This window comes from Capra hircus, chromosome 6, assembly GCF_001704415.2.
Source record: "Capra hircus breed San Clemente chromosome 6, ASM170441v1, whole genome shotgun sequence".
Taxonomy (NCBI): domain Eukaryota; kingdom Metazoa; phylum Chordata; class Mammalia; order Artiodactyla; family Bovidae; genus Capra; species Capra hircus.
This window is the reverse complement of record NC_030813.1, coordinates 44,701,155-44,729,059: the sequence shown is the minus strand read 5'-3', so window position 1 is coordinate 44,729,059 and position 27,905 is coordinate 44,701,155. Positions and strand designations below refer to the sequence as shown.

At 43.6% G+C, this 27,905-nt stretch overlaps 1 pseudogene; it reads left to right on the top strand.

The window, feature by feature from the left end:
- LOC102169170 lies at nucleotides 283–27,905 on the top strand (annotated as a pseudogene).

Below are 27,905 nucleotides of genomic sequence, written 5' to 3'. Positions count from 1 at the left end.
GTCTGTTATGAATTTTTAGTGATTCTGCCTTCTCACTATCTTTCAGATACATTTTCTCCTCTTCATCTCCTCTATCTGCTCCTGAGTCTGGGCCGTCTGGGCCCTCACTTACATTGGTAAGCAAGCTCTGTGGTGGACACCTGTCATGTCTGGGCCCACCCAGAACCCCTTCTGTATTTTGAAAATGTCCTCACCTTCACAAGACAGAAGCCCCAACTGATTTTCCCAGCTTCCCTTGTGACCAGGACACAGACATTAGCTTGGCCTCCAAACATCCACGTAATGGACTTTGACTCAGAAGACGTGATGTGGTGTCGCAACGGCCACGTGGAATTCACCCTGGCAAAGATGACGGCAGAATCTTCTGCTTCTGGGGGAGTGGAAGGCACGCTCAGCACCTGTGCCCGGGCATGGCCCTGGGGTGGCGGCAGAGGCGTCACTGCTGTCCCTGTTCCCGATGTGGTTTGAGCCCAGATGCTGGTTTCACAACTCCTCTCTGGCTCTCCTAGAGATTCTAGGGCTTGGCTCCAGACCTCGGGGAAGTCATGGTTTACTGAAACTAGCTTGAGTGGTTTTCTGTTATTCACCATTAAGAACTCTGTGCCAGATAACATCTTAGTTTTAAACAACAGAACCTGACTCGGACTGTTAAGTAGAGGAGTGACTGATTATATGTGAAGTCTAAAAAATACAACAAACTAGCGAATGGGACAAACAAAAAGAGGCAGACATCCAGATACAGAGAAAAATGGATGGTTACCAGGGGGGAGCGGGAAGGAGGGGAGGGGCGAAAGAGAGGGAGGAAAAAGCATTACTCTGTGAAATCACCTGTGTGAAACTTTTGAAAATTGTAAAGCATGGCAGAATTTAAAGACCCTTCCAGTAAAAAACAAGAAGGTCATTGACTGACTCTCATTTTCAGAAGGATCCAGTAGACATTCATTCTGAATGTCTCCCATTCCTCATGGCAAGGACAACTAAAACCCCTCGACATCATAAAAACAGAAGTCTTTGAAAGAAGGCTGAATGGCTGGGGAATGTTTTGCCTGGGTTTTCTTTTTGCCTGGTACATCCCAGATTGGATCCTGAAGAAGTTAGAAATCCAGAAGCACCAGTGGATACAGACCAAGTCTACAGCCATACCACCCTGAACATGCCTGATTTCATCGATCTCAGAAGCTGAGCAGGGTCAGGCCTGGTTAGTATGGATAAGAGACCAACAGATATGGACCAAAAGTCCCTACCTCTCTGCCAAAATGGCCAGGACAGGGAAGCCAAGCAAGACAGAAAATAAACATCCTACTCCAGCCAAACACCACAGGAAATACTGTGTCCCACTCCCTCCCCCGCCAGCAAAGGCCCAGAGTCTAAGCTCCCAGTCCTGCCAGGCTGTAGTGAGATGCCCCAACCTCCTTCCTGGGACAACATCAGAAAAGGCCAAATAAGGAGCCAAGACCCCAACCCTAGCAGGTAGTCCTGTAGGGACAGAGGGAAGAAGCAACTCCCTGCACGGTCTGGATGTCCTTGGGTTCTACCAACTTCCTCCTTTCAACAAATCTCCGTTTTCATTTAAGCAGTTTGAATAGATACCTAAGTCTCACATCCAACTCAGACAAAGGAAAGGCAACAAGATGCCTGGTACATTTACATACTAATTGTTCAAAAGATGGTGCTGATCTCGAACCTGCCTCTTAAACTATACCCCGTACCTTCAACACTGCCTTCTTTTCTCCAGTGAAATGTCACTTTCTCTAGAAAGTTAGAGAGGCTCCACATCCTGCCTCTCCAAGCAGCCTCTGGTTTCCCTTGGTAGTCCTGATGGTGTGTGTAATTGTACATTCACCTGGGACACGCCTCCACACCAACTGAGGCTCCCTGGGAAGAGCAGCATGTCAATTCAACCTCACACATCCATCAAGACACGAGGGCAAGAAGCGCATTAGGTGCTCAGTAAATAACACTTGAACGAGCAAGCCTCTGAAGCAGGAGGTCCGTCACTCCCCCGGGTACTGCTCAGGGCTCTCATGATGATGCAGGAGGTGATTCAGGCTGGGTATGCAAATGTAAGAGGTCAGCCTCTTAACAGTAATGCATCTTCCACTTCTCCTCGCTGCTCTCTGCCCAGCCTGCAGACTCCCAAAAAGGAGCTGACCGTGATCTCCCTTCCTCACTAGTCCATTCCCGACAGAGAAGAGAGGCAAGGAGGCGGCAGTTACCCATTTTCCCCAGAAGCAGGACCTGGCTGGAGGGTTGGCAGCTCCTGCGACCATGCTGGGATACTTGAGAATGAACTCTGGCTGACCCGCAGCCATGAACTTCACAGCGCTGTCAGAACAACTCCCTCCATCTTCCAGAATTTAAAATATCAGTGTTTTTTCTGTTGACCTCCATCACTTTAAATTGGTCACGTAAGGAGTGCGTTGCGGTGGCTGTTGTTTTTAAGTGGTTGGAAGATGCTTTTGCACCGAGACCTCTTTTGGCCTGTTGCTGCCCAGAACAAATGTTGCGATCAAATTACCATCCCCTGGAAATAGCAGCCTAAATGGGAAATGCTGACAGCTTCCAACCTGGGCTGTGCACATGACATTGATAGAATACCTAAGATAAATAGACATGGGGAAAAAAAAGAGAGAAAAGCCTGAGGTAGAGGTTTCCTTAACACAGCAGATAGGGGTGGCTCTGCACCTTCTGTAAATAGTAGGGAAGAAGACACCAAGAGCGCAAGGTGGGGAGCCTTTGCTGACCTCTGCCTGGCATTGTGTGCCTCCGGCATTGTTCTAAGAAACAAACCTGGCTCTGGAATGAGGTCTGGTCATCAGAGACATGCTACGATCTCCCCCACCTCCCACCCCAGCCGTGGCCACGGACTGTGCCTCTCAGACCACAAGGAGTACATGTGGCCTTATATGCATTTGTAGAGCTTTGTATCTTATTCTGAGTTCTTTGTGAAAGAGGCGTGGCAAGTATATAACATTGTTTTACAGTTAACAACCGTATGGACCCTGGTGGCTCAGTCGGTAGAGTCTGCCTGTAATGCAGGAGACCTAGTTTCGATCCCTGGATTGGAAAGATCCCCTGGAGAAGGGAATGCAACCCACTCCAGTATTCTTGCCTGGAGAAGCCCATGGACAGAGGAGCCTGGTGGCTACAGTCCATGGGGTCACAAAGAGCCAGACATGACTGACTAACATTTTCGCTTTCACTTTCACAGTTAACAGAAACCAGCAGTAGCACACAGCTCATTCAAGTCTGGAGCACAAACATTCTGATTCCCAATCTGATGCAAATTCTACCAAAATCATGTTTGGAACTTTAAATAATAATGATAATAATAGTAATGATTGCTGACATTTATTGAGCATTCATCATGTGACAGGTACATTATCCCATTCCTACGAAGTAGCGCTGTCATTATCGACATTTAATGGGTGAAGAAATTAAAGCCCAGGGAGGTTAAGTGTGACTCAACCTTTGACTTGTCCAAGGTCACACAGCTAGCAAGTGGCAAAGCCAGAATTCTCAACCCTTAGACATGAGACCTCGCCAAGTTTAACGTTAAGAGAAAGAGTAACGCTGTTTATGTATTTGACTTTTTATTCATTTCCTTGTTCTAAAAGTGATCTATTTACATTGTTTATAGAAATTAAGGGAGTTTCATCCAATGGACTATTCTAATAAAATTTGGAGTTTTACCTCATGGCATAGAAAGATATACCCAATAAACGTTTACATAAACAGCATACAACATTGAAAGTACACTAGATAGAGCTACAACTGTGTATAAGCACAGGAAAACAAAAATTCCTTAGGAAATATACCAAATTATGATCAGCCATTGTACTAGAGCAGTATGATTATGTGAGGTTTTGTTCGTTCATTCGTTTGTTTATATTACCTGTCTGCCAATGCAGGAAACATAGAAGGTGCAGGTTTGATCCCTGGGTTGGGAAGATTCCCTGGAGGAAGTCACGGCAAACCCCTCCAGTATTCTTGCCCTGGACAGAGGAGCTTGGTGGGCTACAGTCCATAGGGTCTCAAAGAGTCAGACATGACTGAAGCAACTTAACACACACACATTTCTAAATTTTCTAGGGTTTTTTTTCCTTTAAAAAAAAAAATAAGGAAATGTGAAAAGCCTCCTCCAAACATAGCTTGACTTATTGCTTTGAATCTCTGGCATGTTGGGAACCACAGAGAAAAACTAACATTACAAAAAGCAAGAAAGGTGGGAGCAGCCCATGTTTTTCATTTTTATTACATCAAAACATCAAGGAATTTGTCTTGATAATACTAGTAAAAATTGTGCCTACTGCTTCTCCAAAGGGAGGAAGGGGACAGGAGGGAGAAAAAAAGAGAAGGAAATGAAAAAGGGGGTGAATTTTGTTGCACAGAACCATTAAATTTCATTGCTTTGTTTGGGAACTGCTTAACAAGTCCACAAACACTAATCTTGCTGGGTAATTAAAACCGGTGTAAATGTCACTATTCCAAGCTTTGACATTTGGTTTGGGTCCTGACAGGGCACAATGAATCATAGAGAAGGAACCTCCCTGTTGCGAATCCATGTGTTAATAATCCTGGCACAAGGCTTTAATATTCCTCGAGATACTTGAAAAAATCAGTCTAGCCAGATATATGCCATCCCTTCCGCACTTCATCACATGCTGCCTGGAGGCACCTCCTCCTCTGCTGTTTTGTATTGTGTGGTTGTCTTGAATCATTTAAACTTCCACACGTGAGTGTCTGGATTTCCTGTAGACACGGCATCTTTCTGACTGAGTTTTATTTCCTAGTAACACACTGTTACATACATCAGAGAAGGTCAACCACATTTGAATATTAATAGCAACAACAATAATAATAGCTACCATTTATCGATCACTTACTTTGCATTAGACACTGTGCTTGGTACTTAACATTCGTGCCTAGAGAATCCCAGGGATGGGGGAGCCTGGTGGGCTGCCATCTATGGGGTCGCACAGAGTCGGACACTACTGAAGTGACTTAGCAGCAGCAGCAGCAGTGTGTTAGAGCAGACAGTCAATCAGACTAAACCTCAAATCTGCAATTTACTAGCTCAGTAATCTTCAGCACATTTCTTCAGCCTTCCTGCTGCTTCCTTTCATCATAAGGTGAGGAAACGATACTACCTTACTTCTTTAAGTTGTGGCCAAATCAAATTGGTATAGGTTGAGTACTTGCACGTGGTAGGCACTCCATAAACGTTAGCCTTGATTATGCTCATTTTACAGGACTTCCCAGGTGGCTCAATGGTAAAGAATCTGCCTGCAATGCAGGAGGTACAAGAGACATGGCTTCGATTCCTGGGTTGGAAAGATCCCCTGGAGGAGGAAATAGCAACCCATTCCAGTGTTCTTGCCCAGAAAATTCTGTAGGCAGGTAAGTCTGACATAACTGAACATGCACGCATGCTCATTTTATCACTATGGTTGTTCATTCTTAGAATGAGAGGACTCTGGCTTCTCCCCACCTCTGCTTCTCCCCTAGGCAGTACCATCTCAAAAGATGGCACCACCTCTACCCTCATTGCCCTTGTCAGAACATAAGCTCCAGCCTTGAGCTCTTTCTTTTCCTCCGAACCCCAAATCATGTAACCAGTCCTCCAGAATATCCTGAATCCTCCCACTGGATTCCATCCGGGGAAGCAGCATTCAGCAGTGGTCCTGCCTGAGCTAGGAGCCTGCCTCCACCACTTATTACAGGCAAAGTAACTGACTGCTCATTTGGGATAATAATAGAACCCACTTCATAACAGTTGCTGTGAAGGCAAAACAAGATAATCCATGTAAAGCGCTTGAAACAATGCCTGAACATAGAAACCACTCAGGCGATGTTATCCATTGTTGTTGTTATTAAAATGTCCACTACTTCTAGGTCAGTCTGAGCTGCCATGGGTTCTCACTTGAATGGAGGTTGAAGCCTCTTAATTAGCCTCCTTGCTTCAGTTCTTACATTTCAATCCTGTCACCACACAGCTGCCAAAGGGATATTGTTACTTTGTAAATAAAGCTGTACCCCTCCACCACTAAGAACCTTTCCATGGCTTGCCTTTATACTTGGGTAAAAATCCCAACCCTTAGCTCTGACCTACCAGTCCATATACGAGGTCCTCTGTCTGCACCGACCTCAGCTGGGACTGTTAGACTCCTCTTACTATTGTCCAGAGACACCAGCTATCCTGTAGTCCCTTACATGGGTCTAGCTTCAGCCTGCCTCAGGGCCTTTGCTCCTGCTGTTGTGTCCCTCCCAGAATATTCATTCTTGCCCTTTTTTGTATGTGAACATCTCCACAGCTCACACCTTCTCTCTTCTGCCAGAATTTCCCCTCCCTCCACACACTCCCGTCTTAGCATCTTATTTTCCACTCTTTTCAGCCATGTTTGACAACACCTTGTTTGTTTATTTGTTCACTGGCTTATCTTCTGCCTGCCCAACTAGCATACAGCCTGTTCCAGTTAATAGGGTGGCATAACAGATCATGCAAAGCTGATAGACAAAACAACTGTTTATTAGGCTCACAGACTGTGCAGGTAAGGAGGTCAAGTGAGGCACAGTGAGGATGCTGATCTTTTGAGGGTCTCAGCCAGAACACCCACCCAAAGGCTGAAGGCTGGAACAACTGGGCTCTTTGGGCACCTTTTTCTATCTCTGAGTAGTCCCTCCATGTGGTCCCTCCATCACAGCAAATGATGTAGCCTCTATGTGAGCTCAGGGATCTCAAGGCACGTGTCCTGAGGGAGGACCAAGGGAATGCTGTCTCATGTCTGTGACATAGACTTTAAAGTTACACAGCATCACTTCCACCTCAGTTGCAGGCCTGTCCCAATTCAGGAAGATAAAGAACTGCCAGCAGTGTCATCATAAGAGAAGAGAATGTTTTCTACATCCATACATGATGGCATATTATTCAGCCTTAAGAGAGAGAGAGAAAGAAGTCCTGCCCTTTTCAACAACATAGATGGACTTGAAGGACATCATGCTCAGTGAAGTAAGCCAGACATCAGTGAATTTACTCAAATTCATGTCCATTGAGTCAGTGATGCCATCCAACCATCTCATCCTCTTTCATCTCCTTCTCCCCTGCCTTCAATCTTTCCCTGCATAAGGGTCCTTTTCAAGGAGTCAGCTCTTTGCATCAGGTGGCCAAAGGATTGGAGTTTCAGCTTCAACATCACTCCTTCCAATGAACACCCAGGACTGATCTCCTTTAGGATGGACTGGTTGGATCTCCTTGCAGTCCAAGGGACTCTCAAGAGTCTTCTCCAACACCACAGTTCAAAAGCATCAATTCTTTGGCGCTCAGCTTTCTTTATAGGTCAACTCTCACATCCATACATGACCACTGGAAAAACCACAGCCTTGACTAGACAGATATTTGTTGGCAAAGTAATGTCTTTGCTTTTGAATATGCTATCTAGGTTGGTCATAACTTTCTTTCCAAGGAGTAAGCATCTTTTAATTTCATGGCTGCAGTCACCATCTGCAATGATTTTGGAGACCCCCAAAATAAAGTCAGCCACTGTGTTTCCAATGTTTCCCCATCTATTTGCCATGAAGTGATGGGACCAGATGCCATGATCTTCATTTTCTGAATGTTGAGCTTTACATCAACTTTTTCACTCTCCTCTTTCACTTTCATCAAGAGGCTCATAAGGGTGGTGTCATCTGCATATCTGAGGTGATTGATATTTCTCCCAGCAATCTTAATTCCAGCTTGTGCTTCTTCTAGCCCAGCGTTTCTCATAATGTACTTTGCATAGAAGTTAAATAAGCAGGGTGAAAATATATAGCTTTGACATACTCCTTTTCCTATTTGGAAACAGTCTGTTGTTCCATATCCAGTTCTAACTGTTGCTTCCTGACCTTCATACAGGTTTCTTAAGAGACAGGTCAGGTGGTCTGGTATTCTCATCTCTTTCAGAATTTTCCACAGTTTGTTGTGATCCACACAGTCAAAAGCTTTGGCGTAGTCAATAAAGAAGAAATAGATGTTTTTCTAGAACTCTCTTGCTTTTTCGATGATCCAACAGATATTGGCAATTTGATCTCTGGTTCCTCTGCCTTTTCTAAAACCAGCTTGAACATCAGGAAGTTCACGGTTCACATATTGCTGAAGCCTGGCTTGGAGAATTTTGAGCGTTACTTTACTAGCATGTGAGATGAGTGCAATTGTGTGGTAGCTTGAGCATTCTTTGGCGTTGCCTTTCTTTGGGATTGGAATGAAAACTGACCTTTTCCAGTCCTGTGGCCACTGCTGAGTTTTCCAAATTTGCTGGCATACTGAGTGCAGCACTTTGACAGCCTCATCTTCCAGGATTTGAAATAGCTCAACTGGAATTCCATCACCTCCACTAGCTTTGTTCGTAGTGATGCTTCCTAAGACCTACTTGACTTCACATTCCAGGATGTCTGGCTCTAGATGAGTGATCACACCATCGTGATTACCTGGGTCGTGAAGATCTTTTTTGTACAGTTCTTCTGTGTATTCTTGCCACCTCTTCTTAATATCTTCTACTTCTGTTAGGTCCATACCATTTCTGTCTTTTATCGAGCCCATCTTTGCATGAAATGTTCCCTTGGTATCTTTTTTTTTTTAAAGAGATCTCTAGTCTTTCCCATTCTATTGTTTTCCTCTATTTCTTTGCATTGATCACTGAGGAAAGGTTTCTTTGGCTCTCCTTGCTATTCTTTGGAACTCTGTATTCAAATGGGTATATCTTTCCTTTTCTCCTTTGCTTTTCGCTTCTCTTCTTTTCACAGCTACTTGTAAGGCTTCGGCCAAGAGGAGCTATTGCACTTCCAAGGTCAGGAGCAGCGGCTGCGCTTTGCTGGAGCAGCCGTAAAGTGTTACCCCACATCCAAGGTTAGAGAAATCCCAGTAAGATGGTATGCACTGCAAGAGGGCATCAGAGGGCAGACAGACTGAAACCACAATTACAGACAACTAGCCAATCTTCTCACACTGACCGCAGCCTTGTCTAACTCAATGACACTAATTTATTTTAATTAGAAGCTATTTACTTTACAATATTGTGGTGGGTTTTGCCCTACATCAGCATGAATCAGCCACGGGTGTACATGTGTCCCCCTGTTCCGAAACCCCTCCCACCTCCCTCCCCATCCCATCCCTCTGGGTTATCCCAGAGCACCAGCTTTGAGTGCCCTGTTTCATGCATCAAACTTACATTGGTCATCTATTTTACGTATGGTAATATACATGAATAGTTTATTTTATGTCAATCATACTTTAATAAAGTAATTTTTTAAAAATAGGCATTTATTCATGATTTGGTTTGCTTTCATTGTTAGCAAGGATTCTTGACATAAAAAAGAAAGTTAAATCTAAAACAAAAGAAGAGAATGTGGGCTGGAATATACTGGCACAAACATCTTCAAAAATACAGCCTGCCTGAGAGCTCCAGTGTTTGTTGGAAGGACTGATGTTGAAGCTGAAGCTCCAATACTTTGGCCATCTGATGCAAACAGCTGACTCACTGGAAAAGACCCTGATTCTGGGAAAGACTGAGGGCAGGAGAAGGGGATGACAGAGGACGAGATGGTTGGATGGCATCACTGACTCAATGGACATGAGTTTGAGTAAGCTCTGGGAGATAGTGAAGGACGGGGAAGCCTGGTGTGCTGCAGTTTGTGGCATTACAGAGAGTCAGACACGACTTGGCAACTGAACAGCAACAACAAAGAGACCTCATGAGAGCAGAGACCTTGCCTTCTTCACACGGGGCCCACAGCTCTAGAGCAGTGCCTGGCACACAGTGGGCATTCACTACATATTTGTTGAATCAAGGAATGAAATGTCTATGATGTGAGTATATAGTCTTCATTTTACCAGTGAAAAAACTGAGACCCAGGGAGTGGTTCTCTCAACCCAGGTCTGCCTGACTCCAACAGTGTTTTTTTTTAACAATTAAGTACTCTGCTCCCTCCTTAATGCTGAGTACTGAATAAACATATAGAAGAATAAAGAACTGAATTACATTTCTTCCCTAGTGAAATTATTCCAATATCTCTGGTTAACATACAGATTCTATCAAGTCTTCCAATTCACCTTCCCAGATTTTTCTTTCCCAAACTTTTTAGTACTAATTAACACTGATAGGCACCTAGCATCCTTTTACTTAATAAGATCCCATAACCTCTGGTCTTAGGAAACCTGAATTCTGTTTCAAGGCAACAGGCCCTGGAAACGGCTGAATACAGCTTGCTCAAAGCACTTCAATCAAGGACAGACTCAGCAGCCTTTAAAACTAGAAGCATCTAAAGACTCCTTTCATTGTCACTTTCAGAAGGCGGGGCTTCTCTGCAGGCTGGTTTCTGGTCTTAGCTAGGGGTGGGTGGCCCTTCTGGGTCATGGTTCAGAGGAAGAGCGCCACCTACTGGTGACCTGCTCCACCTCCAACATCACCATAGCTGGACTTAGACCTTCCTGTTCATGTTGTGAAGGGTGTGCCGGAATCTTCTGAGAACTACGGAATCTTAGTTTGACCTCTGACTTGGTTGGAAGTTGATACTGAGAGGGACAAATCCCAGCACACTGAATATAGGGCAGGCCCATGTGGTTCTGATAGGCAGAATGGTAAGTCAAGGGGGACCAGATTCTTTCCAAAATAACAGCTCGCATTTTTCTGGCAGACCTCTCCACTGATTGTCCCTTTATTAAGGAGAATAATTCTGTAGCATATTTAATACCATTCTAGCAAGGCATTAACCAAGCTATTATTTCCACTAGTGCCTTCACTTCCATTTTCAATGTGTTCCTGAGAAACTCCAATTCATAACATAAGGCAAGAAAGGTCAACCTTAAATAGTTCTTATTTCAACCAGGAGGCCTGTAGCTACAACAGGAAGCCATGGCAACTTGACTAAGTAAATAGTTCATATGGTATGATTCTATTTATATGAAGTTCTAGAATAGGTGAAACTAACATATAGTGATAGAAATTAGAGCAGTTGTTACCTGGGGCAAGGGACGGGGAGGAGTTAATTGCAAAAAGACACAAAGAAGTTCTATGGGGGATTTAGAAATTGAGGAAATTTATAAATCTTGGTGCATATTAGTCAAAACCCGTTAGATGATACAAGGAAGATTTGCGCATTTCACGTATAATTTTTTCCTGGTGAAGAAAAAAATGTAATTAAATAATGAATTCTAGTTAATATTGGCATGCTAACAGATTTGGGAATGCAGTTTACTGATGTCTGCAGCTTACTTTGAAATTCACTAAGAAGTATAAAGAGATGACAGGTGTGTAGAGAGATAGATGGGCATGTGAAAAAGCACAGAGGGCAAAACGTTAATCACTGTAGGATTAAGGTGTGTGTACAGGGGCGTTCACCATACACCTCTTTCATCTTTTCTCAATGTTTAAAAATTTCCATAGTAAGGAAAAAAGGAGAAACAAAACAGAGCAAAGCCTAATGGAAATAACACATATACACATCTTCGGACTGAAATGACTTAAGAAAATATCAGATTTGGACTACTTTGGGCTGGAATTATCTCCACTCAGTTATCTTAGTAAGAAAGACAAATTGGGGAGTTCAGATGTCACCAATTAATTTTTTGAATGAGAACATTTCTAAATTTTGAAATGCAATTTAAGATTTTTTTTAAATTTGGGGTGCCCCTGAGGTTCCTGGCACATCGCTGTAGCAGTAGTGGGCTCCCAAATTAATCGAATGAGGTCAAGAAAGAGGATGCTGCTTTACCAGTTACCTGTACTGTTTTGTAACTCCTTGACCAGGCAGAATGTCTTAAAGAATGACTGGGAGCCTGCCCTTCCCCAAGTTGATCACCTTACTAGCTTTGTGCTGATCTTTTCAATGAGAATCCCCCCTCCCTAGCATCCTATCTCTGAAAAGAAGCTGCACCCACACAAAAAAATTCTTTTTAAGAGAGCCAACAAAGCTTTTTAAGCCATCAAATGAGTTAAGCCAAGATGAACCAGAAGTATATGAATTAAATTTTCCCTCAAGTCCTATAGAAATCCAATAAATAAATTAAATGCATGTGGATTTAAAAATTAAAGGCCGAAAAGGCTTGAGGCAAAGTGCATTTGACATTTGAAATAATAGAAACTTGAAAGGAGGCTTGTAGCAAGATGTGCGCTTACCTGCTGTAATAGGGGCCTGGCTCGGTGTTTGCAGAGCATAATGGCATTGCAGGGAAATTCAATAAAACTCTCCAGGCGCCAGGTGCGACTTGAGTGCCATCACTTAGAAGACAAAGTCAGCGGACTCCAGCTCAGCCCTCAACCCAGGAGGGCCATGATCTCTGCAGATCTTTGTTCCTGCAGAGTTACCCTTTTCTTTTGGAAGGGTTTGCCTAAGGCTCCAAAGTACCCCTGTGAAAGGGTCTGGGAATATGTTGCAAAAACCTGAAAGATGTTCTCCTGTGACCTAGTAATTCCACCCTGAGGCATTTAACCTAAGCAAGGGCTTCTGAGATGTGGCCAAAGTCATGTGTACAAGGATATTCATCACTAGGTTATTTAACATGGTAAAAATTTTAAAGCAAACCTACATCTAACAAAAGGAAGTTGGTTTAAAAATTATGGTAGATGCTGTTTAATACAGCAGTTAAGACAATAGATATGAGTTAGAGACCTGACTTAGCCACTCACTAGCTTTGACACCTTGGGTTAATTCTAGCTATAATCTAGTTGAGCCTCTGCTTCCTCATCTATAAAATGGGGATGATATATTACCCCCATGGGCCTGTTGGAAGGATGAAATGAGACGATATAGGTAAAGTCCTTATGTAAACCTAAATACTGTGAGTGCTTAACTATTGGCATCATAATTATGATTTTATATATGTACATATAGTAGGGGATGTTTATATATGTATAGTACTGTTATATAATGATTACAAATTATATTGTTTAAAAATATTTAATGGTATGAGAAATGTTCATATACCTTATTAAGTACAGTACAGAATGCAAAATATAACTCAATCTTATTAAAATAAACATTAACGGACATAAGAAAAAAGACTGGAAGAAATCATCAAAATGTTATTAATGAACATCATGTCTGATAGACTACGCATGACTTAGTCTGTTCTTTATGCTTTCTTACATTTTCAAAATTATCAACCAGGATCACATGTAACTTCATGTAAGTTCCTTTAAAGTAACATGTTTACTTTAATAGAGTTGAATTTAAAGAAAAAAGGAAGAAGAGGTTTATCCTCTTATCATGCAGAAAACTCTGCTGAAGAAAATGCAACATATTAACATGGTTAGAAAATTGAGAGCGTAGAGAAGTACAAAATTAATAGTATGTCTTCCCATACGCTTTCTCCCTCTGTCCATACCCCACAGAGGTAAATACAGCTAATAGTTTCCTTTAAGGCGGAAAAAAGAAACCAGTATCTATCAGTACAAAGAGACCTATTTCATTCTTTTAATTTTTATCAAATGTTATTTACGTGCTATTCTAGGAAAACTGTTACTTTTAAAGCCCTTTAACCATCACCCAACTCTGCACCATCACCCTTCCTGCCCTTCCAGCCCAGCCACAGTTAGCAGCTTGATTGGTGGGTCCTTTCATATCAATTCCTATACATTTTCTTACATAACAACATTTTCATACAGCGATAGTGGGGAGTTCTTCTTTTTAATGTAAATGGTATCACATTGTACATACAAGCTTAACCATGGCGCAGTTTTCTATGGTATGTATATATCACAGTGTACTGAACATTTTCCCTGTGGCAGAATATTTCATCTCATTTCAGTTTTTAGTTACTGTTTTCCTAATCAGAATGAAATATTAATTATCTTTAAATTTCCTTCTATTAAACATAAAACATACATATAAATTTGAAATGGAATGTTGGAAGCAGTTCAGAGTTCATCTGGCTTACTTGAATATGGAATTAATGAACTCTTGGTGATTTTCTTGTGGTCATCTCATTCTAGACCCTTTGAATGCACCTGGCCTGTGCAGTCTCACCCACGCTGGACCTCAGAAATCAGCACTCCATCCTGGAAGCTGCTCCAGGCTCCATCTAGTTTCACCTCCACCGCCTCAAGTTTCTCCTTGCCCTCTCATATACCTTCTTCTCTGCCCTCCACTAAGCCCAACATCCCAGGTCCTGATTCTCTTCCTAATTAGGAAGAAGCCAACCCAGCTTTATGCCTGCCATCCCAGCTAATCACTGACAGACAAGAGAGAAAGAGGGCCAGGAAAAAAGACCATTACCTGTTTTTATATCTTAACAATAGGAAAATGGATACTTTGAAGTGGGGTACTACTGTTAACATTCGTTAACTAATACAGTAAGTCCCCTACACATGAACGAGTTCTGTTCTGAGAGCAAATTCATAAGTCCAACAGAGTTAGCCTAGCTAACACAGTTGGCTTATAGCACTGTACTATAGGAGGTTTATAGGAGAGAAGCTGGGAGATGGTAGAGCTGAAGGGTCATCAACGATAGGAGATGGAGGGGAAGCTGCAATTTCATTCATGCCTGACATTGATGGAAGCACACATTCGAATCTTTGAAATTTCACAACTTAAAGGTTTGTTTGTAAGGGACTTATTGAACCAAAGTTTACAGTTTAACTTCGGTTAAACTGAAGTTTACCTTGAAGTGGCATGCTGCCATGATATAAACCTAAAACATGTGGCTCCGTTTGGGCTGTTTGCCTTTCGAACTATCACAGGGCCTTTTGTCAACATGAGTCTTTCCAACCTCCAATATCAGCTTTCTTGCTGCCCACTGCCCAACTATTAATAATTAGTGCTGAGTGACAAGTGGCAAGAAAAATGCTTTTAGAAGCTATAGCAATGAAGACTATGTTATGCAGTAGAAAAAAAAATACTTGGATGCAAAGAAATAAATCACTCATGCACATTTTTGTTTAGGAAAGAGCTTCACCCTTTGTTATGTTCATGGAACTAATTGGGCACATGTAGATCAGAATCCTACTAAGATTGTGAGAGGATAGACTTGCTCAAAAAACCATAATACAGGACTTTGTTCACACCTAAAACCATTAGTTCCTAAAGGACATTTGGCAATGTCTGGAAACACTTTCTAAATTTTTATTTGTTTGGCTGTGTTGGGTCTTGCTTTGGCCTCATGGGCTCAGTAGTCCCATGGCCTGTGGGATCTTAGTTCCCCTACCAGGGATCAAACCCGTGTCTCCTGCGCTGGAAGGTGGACTCTCAGCCACTGGGTCACCAGCAGAGTCCTGGAGACATTTTTGATTGTCACACCCGGGGCAGAGATGCCTCTGCCCACTGGTACCTAATGGATAGAGGCCAGGAAAGTTGGTAAACATCTTACACTCAGAAGATTGACCCCACAGCAAACGGCCCACAATGTCAATAGAATAACAGACCTTAGAGAACAATGGATGAGGGAATTTTCCCCAAGGAGTTTAATTCTGGTCTGATCAAGAAAATTCCCCTGCTACCTGGCAGAATCTCTAGCTTGGCAGGATTGTACAGTCTATGGACTACGGGCCAGCGACTTCTACTCTGCGCTTTTCTGAATGGGACTGCTTGTTTCCTTGTCCCATCCCTGTTCCATCAAAGCACGTGGGGTACATGGAGGGCGGTGACAGATAACTTGTCCTTTTAGTTCACAGGTCAATGAACATGAAATTCTGCATCTGGATTTTGTGGAGACATTACATATACCACCCCCCCACCCAGAGACTTGGAATACTGAGCTGGATACAGTAACTAGACTGGGCTTTCAACTGTCCCCCTTACAGAGTTGGTCAGTATAGTCTCTCATGGGAAAAAGTGGTGTGAGGGTTATTTGGTGATCAGAAGGGCTGATTGCCACAGAGGTTCCCAAATCCCAGGCCAGGTGACATTCCTCAGCCTCCATTGTGGTTTGGTGTGACCACATGCACAACAGGATAAAAAATTCATATCCTCATGTTGCCTGTGTTCTAAAGGATTTAAATACAGTGCTTTTCTTTTATACATGAAATGCTTCCTACATTGTCTGAGGACTTATAGTGGGGAGGGAGGAAGTGCATGGAGCCCAAAGTCCAGGTATTAACAGGAAGAACGACTAACAGGCAATAGTGATGCCTCTCTTGGAGAGAGTTGTAACGAGACTAGAATGATATCTGTCTGGGCTACTTTGTTATGGTGAATCCTATGGTCTCACTCGAGCTCCCATGGTTTGGGGAGATGATTGGGTCAAGACAGGGGAGTATTCATGAATGGGGTTAGCACCCTTATAAAAGAGACAGAACCAGGAAGTGGACCCTCACCAGGCACTGAATTTGCTGATGCCCTGGTTTTGGAGAGTCTCAGTCATCAGACACAATTCCAAAGTATGAGCTCTTTAAGTAAAATGTGAGGCTGCCTTGGGAAAGAGAGGCTGTTGCTGTTCAAAACCAGCCCCATAGCCCTGTACAACCCCTCTGATGGTATCAGCCTGCTCCCGCCACTTGCCTTTCACTCCTCCAGCTCATACCCATGTCACCATGGCCTGGCTACCCAAGCTCTGCACTCCTCTTGACCACTGGAACCACAGAGTGTCTCATCATCACATACACCACACCTGACTTAAGTTATCTCTGAACCAGAAGTCCAAAGGAATCAGTTCTGCTTAGAACAGGGAAGAAGATTGGGTCTCAGAGGTTAAGGGCCTCCTTTGGGGAAGCACTGGCAATTCTTTTCAGGTGATGATGCCCAACAGGGTCTGGAGAGTGTGGCTGAGTCACTGAGACACCCCCCCTACTCACCCTGGAGCTCCCAAGCCCAGACGTGACCAGTCAAGATCAGGCCTGGGTGAAGCACAAGCCCACTCACTCCAAGTGGGAGTCCTGATGGGTAAGGGTTGGCTGGCTTGACTCTGGCTCAGGCTGGGGAGAGGAGGTGACTGGCTTAGTGAGGAAGATTCCACCCTCTTCCAGACCACCAGAACTCCCAGAACCGCTTTGTGACACAGCTGATCTCCTGGCCTCACAGACTATTCTATTTGGAAGAAACCACAGAGAATATTGAAGCCAGTTCCATTGTACCTGTCTCCTCCACAAAGTCTGTGTCAGCCTTGGCCATGAGGGGTTGTGGGCTACAAGATAGCTACAAGATTTGGAAGGCGAAAATTGGGAGAAAAAGAGTGCTAATTCAAATACTCTGCATTTTGAAAAGCTGAGATCAGTAAAATGACTCTGTGCTTTCCCAAGACTCTGAGTTCTCTGAGTACCGAGGATGTTTTTCACCCACCTCTGAATCCTCTGGAGCCCAGCCATCTGCCTTGTACACAGCAGGTGCTCAATTGAATCTAAGTAGAGGAAGATGGAGGTTGGGAGTTTAGGTGGACGTCAACAACCTGATTTTCCATTGTAAGGATTTCTCCCTCCCCACAATGTGTTTTCCAAATATAATAATATGCTTTTATTCTCAACACACTTTTTAATTTTTTACCACCTTTTTTCTGGATATTTCTGGGGCTTTGGACTTTGAAGACCTGCACCCTGCTCCTACTACCTTAAGCAAGATAATACACGTGGCCCCTGATCTGTAGCTTCAATATCCATAGACAGAAACAATAAACACATCCCATCTGTGACTTGACTGTCAGATCCAAGGGGCTAATATTTGTGAAAACATCTTATACACTGTAAAGCCCTCTATAAAGTCTTGCTTCTTTCCTACTTCTATTTCTCTTCTTCCTAATATTAATTGAACATTATTTTGTGACAAAAACTATGCTTGGCATCTTATATTTATCTTATCATTTAGTTTCATGGAAATCCCACCTTACTTCCACTTTACAAGTCAGGAAACCCAAGCTTAGACATGCCTGGGGTCATGCCAGGAACACACAGCTAGGAAATGGCAAAGCTGGGATTGAAACCAGAGTCTGTTTGATTCCAAAACTACTACTCTTCCTTATCCTCCTCCCTGCTTTTCTCTTTCCTTCTCTTTTTTCCTACTCTTCTTCTTTCCTCCCTCCAAGCCCCAAGGGAGAGACGAGGAAGGTAAAGAAAAGAGATGCTATTGGTAGTCTTTCTAACAATCATGTCCCCTGTCCTCCTTTTTTGAATTCTGACCCTGATTTTGTTCAGGTATAGGGTCTCTGCACCCTGGAGGAGGCAGGGCCTCACCCCAGCTCAGGGTGAATCGGGATTTTTGGATTCTAAACAAAGGATAGTAATTTCACTTCCCTGTTAATGATTGGTCTTAAGCACAGGCATGAGACTCATTTCTGGACATTGTGACTTTAAAAGAAATATTGGGGGATTGCCTTACTGGAAAATGAAAGATACACAAAAAAGGAACTTTGATGTGCAAAGACATGATACCTGGAACTGTGGCAGCCATTTCATTACAATGAGGAGAACTGCCTTGACACAAAATAGAAATATCAATGAGATTTGGGACTTTAATGACATCAATGAGTTGATGATTTATCCATTTCTGGAGCTGCTGGTATAACACTGGGATTCTTTTCATATTAGTTAAATCCTCCTCTTATTGTTTAACCCGCCATGATTTGCTTTTCTGTTATTCGTAACCACAGGTCTAACTCACACACCCTTTTCCCTCTTCTTTTCCTTTTTGTGTTCTGAAGGGTTAAGAAGTATTGATCAGGACACCTGATTACATGAGCTTGATACTCTCTGCTCCTGAAACTGTGCCAGAAATGACAGAGGAAAAGTCAATGGTGAGGGGCCTCTGCTCCAGGCTTACCTGGGATCCATAGATGCCTCAGGTCCACCTTAAGCTTGCACCACACATCACACCAGACTTCCCAACCACCTGCTTAAGGCGACTCTGCAGAAGAGTAGAGCCAAGGTCATTCCCACGCCTAAACATGAGGCCAAGAGGCCGCTGCCCACCATCTGAGGCAGAAACAATGCTAAAGGGGAAGACAGGAGAGATTTCCCCTCTCCTGCCTCCTGGGGGAATCAAAGATAACGAGTATTGTTAATGGTGCAGGAGACCTAAGACATCCAAGTTCATTCCCGTTATTCTATAGCTAGAGACGTGAGGCTCAGAGAGGGGAAATGATTGTCCAAGGTCTCGTGGTTGGTTAATGCCTGAGGCAGGCCTGCACCCCCGCTCAGGTTCCTAACTGAGGGCTTCTGCGTGACTCCAAGGGCCTCTATCTGTCGAGAAAGCTGGTCCAGGATGGCTGAGCACTTCCTGCATTGTCCCTGAAAGTGTAAAGGAAATCTTTTTCATTTGGATAAGGTTCAAATTAAGAAGCAGGAAATGAAATGGGGGTGGGGGAGGGAGAAGGGGGGTGTGTTTGTGTGTGTGTGTGTGTGTGTGTGTGTGTGTGTGTGTGTGTTGCAAAGAGGAAGATGTTTGAATGTTCAGGAGAGCTACTGTCCCACGACTCGCCTCTGATGTCCCTACCACTGGGCTTACTGGTCACACCAGCTGCGTTTCCCAAAGCTCATCCCTTGCCGGCCTGCCACCAACAAATTGCATTGATTTATGAAACAGACAACTCTGCAATTGCCTGAGCACATTTAATCTTTTCAAATTAAGCCAACTTCACATTCGGCATACCATATGGAATTCTTTAGGGTGTTTATAAACACAGTTACACTTAAGCCCTCGTCCACTCTGCTTAAACTGGAGCAGAAATAGACCAGGGAGCCAAACACACACGGATTGAAGAGACAATCTACCACCAGGCCAAATCCTTCCAGACTGGAAAGGACTTCAGACATCATCTGGTCCAGAGGCTTCACCCTGGAGGTCCATGGGCTGATTTCAGCACACAGATGTGTTGAGTTTGGCTCATTTTGTGTTTCTGAAAAATTTTGTGCCAACATTTAAGAACTGGAAGCTTTCACATAAAAATCCAGATTTTCCACATCTTTTGGAAAAAAGCCCTCATTCCCATATAATAATCAGCTGGAGGGACTTCCCTGGGGGTCCAGGGGTTAAGACTCTGAGCTCCCCCAGTGCAGGGGGCCCAGGTTAAATCCTTGGTCAGGGAATTAGATCCCACATGCCACACACACACACACAAAAGAAAAATTCCTTAAAACAAAAATCAACTGAAGATGAATTATAGCTTCTTTCTCTGTCTCGGGGACCCTTCCGTATTGGCCATCGTGGTTACTACTCCTGATTGTCTTACAGCAAATATCTGCATCACTTACTTTCTGTACTTCTCTAATCCTTGAAGGCATTTGTCTGCCATCCTTCCCTAAATCAAAACGTCCATTTACAGGAGAAGAAACTGAGTCTCATAATCCAGATGTGACTTGTATAAAGTTTCCAGACATCCAGAGACAGCTTTGGACTTCCTTGGCCCATGAAGTAGAATGTGGGGAGGGCAGGGGAGGATGAGCAATGTTGCCTATATTCTGAGAGCCTGAGAGACTCGGGATTAGATGAGAGGATGAGATATTTGAGATATTTGACTCTTGGCCTATAACTAATTGCAGATGTCCATTCATTCATGCAGCAAACTTTTACTGATCTCACCAACTACTTTAGGCTCTGGAGATACCAAGATACTAAATCTTGATGCTGGGCCTCAAGAGCTTTCAGTCAAGCAGAGAAAAACAGACATGTAAGCACAGGAATTCTGACAGCCCTCCTCCTAGCCTCTTAGTCAGATCTGCAGGTGGAAGGCAGTACAGTGCAGTTAAGTGTGAGATAGTAGAAAGTATGCGTTGGTCTCTGCCCCTGGCTGCTGGCACAGAGCTCCTGAAACTCTTGTAATTTCCTAAGTGATAAAAGCACTAGGAACATCCTTTGCTCTAATGTTTGTCTCTGACCGCAGATCCTGAAACAGCACTCTTGAAACCCTTGTAATCTGCTGGGTGATAAGGGCATCTTCTGTTCAAAAGAGGTGACTTTTGGGTCTACTCCTGGATGAGGGCTGGTCACAAGCAACAGCAAGCCACCATTAGAAGCTTGGAATTTTCAGCCACATCTTCCAGTCTCTTGTTAAAGGAGAAGGGTTGAAAATGGAGCTTATGATTGATCATATGTATGTGATGAGTCTTCCATAAAATTTCAGTCGTATGGGGTTCTGAGAGCATCCAGGTTGTTGAACAGGTGGAGGTGCAAGGAGAGTGGTACACCCGAGAGGTCATGGAAGCTCCATCCACCTCCCTGCACACCTTGCCCCATACATCTCTTCCATCTGGTTGTTCATCTGTTTCCTTTATCATATCCTTTTGGAATAAACTGGTAAGCCTAAATAAATGTCTCCCTGAGCTCTGTGAGCCACTCTAGCAAATTAATCAGATCTAAGGAGGAAGAAGTCACGAGACTTCACAGGCCTCCCAGACTTCCCTGGTGGCTCAGACAGTAAAGAATCCACCTGAAGTGCAGGAGACCTGGATTCGATCCCTGGGTTGGGAAGATACCCTAGAGGAGGGCATGGCAATCCACTCCAGTATTCTTGGCTAGAGAATGCCCATGAACAGAGGAGCCTGGAGGGTTGCATTCCACAGGGTCAAAAAGAGTCGGAAATGATTGAGTGACTAAGCACAGCACAGCACAAGGGGGAAGAAGTCACGAGAACCTCTGATTTGTAGCCAAACAGGACAGAAGTTGTGGGTGACATGGAGACATACTACTTGAGGTTGGCATCTAAAGTGGGTATCGGTCTCAGGGAGCTGAACCCTGAACCTGTGGGATCTGACCCTCTCTCCAGGTAGGCAGTGTCGGAACTGAATTAAATTAGAGAATACCCAGCCGATGTCAGAGAATTGCTTGGTGCAGGAAATACCCGCACACGTTTGGTGACCAGAGTGTTAGAGGTGCAGGAATCCATGTGCGTGGTAAAGAAAGACACATGAGAGATGGACAGGACTTGGTTGTTTTGTTTTCTGAGGGTATGGAGGGTTTGTTTTTTGTTTTTAACACATTAAGGTAACAGGCTGACTTGCCAACTTGGATACCAATACTGGTCCTGTTCCTTCTTTTTAAAAAAAAAAATTTATTTTTTAATTGAAGGATAATTGCTTAACAGAATTCTATAGACTTCTGTCAAACATCAACATGAATCAGCCATAGGTATACCCATGTCCCCTCCTCCCTCCTGAACCTCCCCCCCATCCCACCCTTCTAGATTGTCACAGAGCCCCTGTTTGAGTTCCCTGAGCCATACAGCTAATTCCCATTGGCTATCTATTTTACACGTAACTTGGACAAGATGGTTTCCATCTCAGTCTCAGTTTTCACACTGATATAAAGTAATTAAGTGCTTATCACATGCAGTTCTTGTGCAAAACATTTGAAAACCTCCTTGCACAGCGTTCAATGATTGGTGAATTCAATAGTTAGAAGGCTTTTTCCTCCTCCTTTGTTACTTCTTCTTCTTTTTCCCCCACTTTGATCTCTTTCAGTCTAGCTTGTTCTGGATGTTGCTTTAAATTTTTAACATCTCCAAATATTTTCTGGCATCACAAGCCACTGGGTGATGGACAGAACTTATAATGAGAAGTGCCAGCACTTAGTAAATGAACCCACATGAACCCACATGGTCTTGATGCTCAGAAGCAGCACACAGTTTCTGTTACTTCTTTGAAGGGCAGAAAATTACTAAGGAGTGAATCCTGAATTATTTGGTCTCTCACTTGCAAAGGATCTTTTGATGGTCCTGCTCTGGGGTTCTCTCACACACAAAAATTCTTCTGGGCCTTGAACATTCCAGACTCAAAAGTGAAACAAAGGATATAGAACCAGAAAATCATACATTTTAATCCCAGGACAGATACTGTTTCCCTTGTTGGCCATGGGTGAATTACTTCCCCAACCACTTTCCCGTCAGCAATGCAGAAATCAATTATTTCCTTGTCTCACTTGAGGGCTGAGAGACTTAATTAAGCTTTTGGAAGATGGTTGTTAGTTAACCTAATTCTCTCTGTAAACTAACAACCCTTTGCTTTCCTAATCATACCTCCCAAACTTTTCATAAATTAGTCCCCTTTTCCTAAAGTCAGAATCTAGGATGACTGCTATTTTTACACCTGGTCACTTCTATACTTGTGTATGGGAGCTGCATGCTCAGTCATGCCCAACTCTTTGTGACCCTGTGGACTGTAGCCTGCCAGGTCCCTCTGTCCACAGAATTTTCCAGGCAAGAATACTGGAGTGGTTTGCCATTTCCTCCTCCAGGAGATCTTCCCGGCCCAGGGATTGAACCTCCGTCCCTTGTATTTCCTGCATTGGCAGGCAGATTCTTTACCACTGCACCACCTGGGAAGCCCATTCACTTCTATAAATAGTTTTCAATGATGTTATTATCTCTTCCCCGTAACAGGCCCAAGACAGGAAAAATCTATGGAGAGAGAGTATCTCAGGCATGACCAAGACCAAAGGTGCGAGTGAGAAAAGTACCCTTCTCCAGAAGGGAAATGCCCTCTGGTTCCTGTGGGCCAGAGGACTGCATAGACAGGGGATTAAACTTCTCTTGCAGTAGCTTGAATCAAAAGTCCTTCCTGGCATAAGGAAAAGTCTCTGAGAGTTTTGGAGGTGTGATTAGGAAAGCTGTTTCAGACACAGGTTCAACCTTGGCTCCAACACCTCCTAGTTGAGAAACTCTGAGCCTTTATTTGCATAATTTACAACCTCTTTATCTGTAAATAACAAAGATAAAGTCTTCTTCACAGGCTTATTGTAAGGAGGAAGTGAAGCCACGTGAATTTCCCTCTTCATTTTTCCTTGTACATCTGATCAGTTTCTACAACTAGATTATAATAAACCCCTTGAGGACAAGGATTGCTCAAGTGTATGCAGCCTGTCTCAACAGAGGTTCCACAAGAGGACTAAACTCCATGGAACATTGTGTGAGCAACTATTCTCTCAATTCTCCTAAGGAAGATGTAGAACTTGTACTATTTTAGATGCACAAGGGAGATTAATTCATTCCCTACAATGGCTGCCTTAGGGCATTAAGTCTCAATTCTTTCCTACAACCTGATTAAGAAGTGCTGATAGCACTAATCTCTGTAAAAGGTAAACTCTAAACTTCCAGCAGTGTAATGTAATAGAAATATATGTCTAAGGGTGTTCCAAACTGGCAGGAATAAAATAATTCAGAGCTTTCGAGCTCTCCATGCTTATCTGCATTAAAGGGAAAGAGCAGGAAGCGAGAGGTTTTCTAGTCACATTCCATTAGCTAGACTACAGGCACGGAGTACAAGGCAGATTGGGAAATGTAATCCAGCCGTGGAGCCAGGGAGAAGAGAATGCTAGTAGGTCTCAGCCAAATATAAGGATTCTCCTCCTGTATTTAGGCTTTCTTGTAGTATCATACAATAGGTGATACTGCTCAGTAAAAGACTGTGAAATTTACATGTGAATGAGTGAGTCAGCCGTTCACAGTTAATCTGTCCTCACCTGCTAGATCCCTCCCTTTACCCTACATCCTCCTTCCTCTGAACCCTTTCTCCAGTCAGATGCCACAATAAGACCCAGATAAATTGATCTGCAGTGTTAAACTGTTTGGAAGGGGCACTTGGCCTCAACTTCCAAAGCCTTGGGTCAATTACCAGCTGGGTGACCTGGGACCAGTTGCAATTTTCCTATCAATACAGGCATCACATGCTCCTTTGTCTGTAGTGGAAACAATGGCTTATGGCCCAACTCATGGTTTTGGAGGAAACCATAGGGCTTAATATAAGCTAAGGTACTTTGGGAAATGCCATATAAATATAAATGCTATTGATATTCATTCATCCATGTTGTTATTAACTGGAAATACTCCAGGCATTTCTCCTAAAAGGGCACCTGTATTATAAGAGAAAACTGATGAGACTTCTAATGGTGAAATATTAGGACCTTCCCTGAAAAGCCATGCTTCCCACTCAATGTTCCTGCGTCCTAGCAGTGGCATAAGAATTTCCATAGCTGCCATCTCAGGGGGACCAGAGTATGGGGCTATTGTTTGGATCTGTAATGATGGTGTGCTCCAGGACAAGGAGGGACGTGAAAACTTGAGACAATTATGTCAATTTAATTCAAATCAGCATGGGACGTGGAAAGAAGAAAAGAAGGGAGGGAGGCAGGGAGCAGGCAGAGACGTGGTACCACCCCCACCGTTGTTGCATCTCTGAGAACACAAGTGAGCATCGGTTGGCTCAACTGGATTATTTCTTCCAAAGGAAAGGATTATAGAGAATCAGGGAGAAAGTCGAGGTTCACAGAATCTTTGAAATGGGGCAAAAGAAAAAAATCCTTTGTCATTTGCATGGAAACAGGTCTAGGTGGGTAAATTCTATATTAAGCTATTCATCATCTGTGGAATAAGGGTTTGAGGGCAACCTGCTGTCAGAGGCCTCTTCTCAGGAAGGAAGGGGATATGGTGTTACAGAAAAGATACAGATTATAGAGCAAAGTAGAGCTGGGTTCAGATTTTTGTTCTGCCGTTATTTCTAGTATGACTTTGGGAAAACCTCTCTGCCTTTCTGGAAAACAGTAATTCCTATGCCAAAGGTTTGCCATAAAGACTAGATACAACAAAATGTTGTTAGCCTGCCTACCACGTAGTAGGCTTTCAATACATGTAGGTTGTTATTGTTATTAAAACAGACCAAAGCATCCACTGCCTCTGTGATGTAGTGATTGACATGCTCATTTCTGGACATCGAAGAAATCACAAAGATTGAAATGGGGCTAAATATCACTGCCTCTTGGGGACAGGGGTCTTTCCTGACCATCTTACCCAGAGTAAATTCTCTCAACGTCTCCATCACTGGGCACCCATTTGTGTACTTGGGTTTTGTCTATCTTTTCATCCAAAGGTAAGCTCAAAGAGCGAAGAGAGCTTGTCTGTCTTGTCCATAGCGCTTCAGTGTAGGACACATTCTGGAATGCCATGAGCTCAATAATGGCTGCTGGAGGGAAAGCAGGAAAGGAAGCAGGGCCACCTGAACGATTAGTAAACATTTTAACACCGACAACCCTCGCATCCCACAGAGAGCGCCGCATCCTGAAATGCAGATACCCCTGGGAAAGGCAGCAGTTGACTGAAATGCATCCTGATGTGTAAAGGACTCCTAGGAGATCCCTGCCTGGGAAAGAGTCTCCAGAAAAGGTGGCAGGGGAGATGGGGGCAGGCAAAGAGCTTGTCTGGCTGTCACCTGTCTCCTGAATCCAGGTGTGCATGTGGGTCAGGAGGAAGCCCTCCCCGACCCAACCTGCCCGTGCAGAACCCAGTGTACATGCGTTACCCACACCCTTGTGTATCATCCATCTTCCTTTTCATCAGTGCTTGTGGGGCAAGGGAAAAAAATACCTTTCAAGACCAGACATGAATCTTGCAAGTAAACAAGCTTTACTCTGCCCTGTTGTGTGGGGTTTAACCTTTGACAATACCCAAAGGGCAGATGGAAATGCTGAAGTAACGCACTGTAAAGCTTCTGTGCTGGGTGGGGGAAACTCTAGCCGTGAAAAATAAACAAAGAAAAAAGCATGAAAGCTACCATGAGCCTTTTCTTCCAAAAAGAGGCATGCAGACACGTTCTGCATTTGCTAGGCCCCTTCTCCATTCTCTTAATCCCTCCTTCCCACCCATCTCTGCTCTTCCCTCTCTTCTTCCTCTTTTCCTCCGTCTCCTCCTCCCCTTTCACCTTCTTCTTCATCCCTCTTTTCCTCTCTCTCTCTCTGTGAGACTGAGCTTCATCCTAGGTGGGGACAAGGGAGGCAATGACTTGACATTTATGAAACACCTGCTGTGTGCCGGTCACTGTGCTGGCAACACCTACACGTGTTATTTCACTGAACCATCCTCACAGCCACAGGGCAGCCGTTCTCCCCACCGTGTGACCCTCAGCAGTTAACTTGTCTGAGATCACGCAGCTAATCAGACCTCTGTCGGACTTCACCAGATATACTACTTAGATACTTTGAATTTCATTCAAACTGAGGCATGTTTCTCATAAATGCACATGCTATGCTCTTTCATCCATCAGTATCATTTCCTGTGGAAATAAAAGATGTAGACAAAGAGGCAACAATGAGACCATTGATTATAACATTGCTTTGGGTGGAAAAAATTATCCAATAGTTGGGGTTGGTCAATTAAATTATGGGATACCTGTGTATAAGAAGGCTCATAGATGTGATTTTTCATTTATTGCCATAGAAACATGTTGCTGATTAATTATTACAAGGAAGGGACTCTTTCATGGCACCCTGGAGGCAGTCCAATGCCTCAGAATAAAGCTGAACATCTCTTCCCCAGCCACTGGCTGCTGGAAGCTCACTGAGGTGGACAATGAACAAAAACTTCATATCTTCTATAAGAAGCATATGGCCACAGAAGCTGCTGCTGATCCCCTGGGTGAAGAATGGAAGGGTTATGTGTGTCTAACTTAGTGACAGTAACAACAAACAGGACTTCCCCAGAAAGCAAGGTGTCTTGACCCATGGCCAAGTCCACCTGTTGCTGAGTAAGGGGCATTCCTATTACAGACCAAGGAGGACCGGAGAAAGAATGATGTAATCTGTTCAGGGTTGCACTGTGGATGCCAATCTGAGTGTTGACAATTTGGTCATCTTAAAAAAAGGGGATAAGGATATTCCTGGACTCACTGATACTACTAAGCCTCATTGCCTGGGGTCCAAAAGAGCTTCCAGAATCCGCAAAACTTTCAGTCTCTCTAAAGAAGATGGCATCCATCCAGATGTTGTAAGAAAGCCCCTAAACAAAGAAGGTAAGAAACCCAGGACCAGAGCGTCCAAGATTCATTGTCCTGTTACTGCAGGTGTTCTGGGCATATTGCGCTGAAGAAACAGCATCCGAAGAAAAATAAGGAAGAGGCTTCAGAACACGCTAAACTTTTGGCCAAGCGAATAAAGAGGCAAAAGAAAAATGCCAGGAGTAAATCGCCAAGAGACGAAGGCTGTCCTCTCTAAGAGCTCCTACTTCTAAGTCTAAATCCAGTCAAAAATGA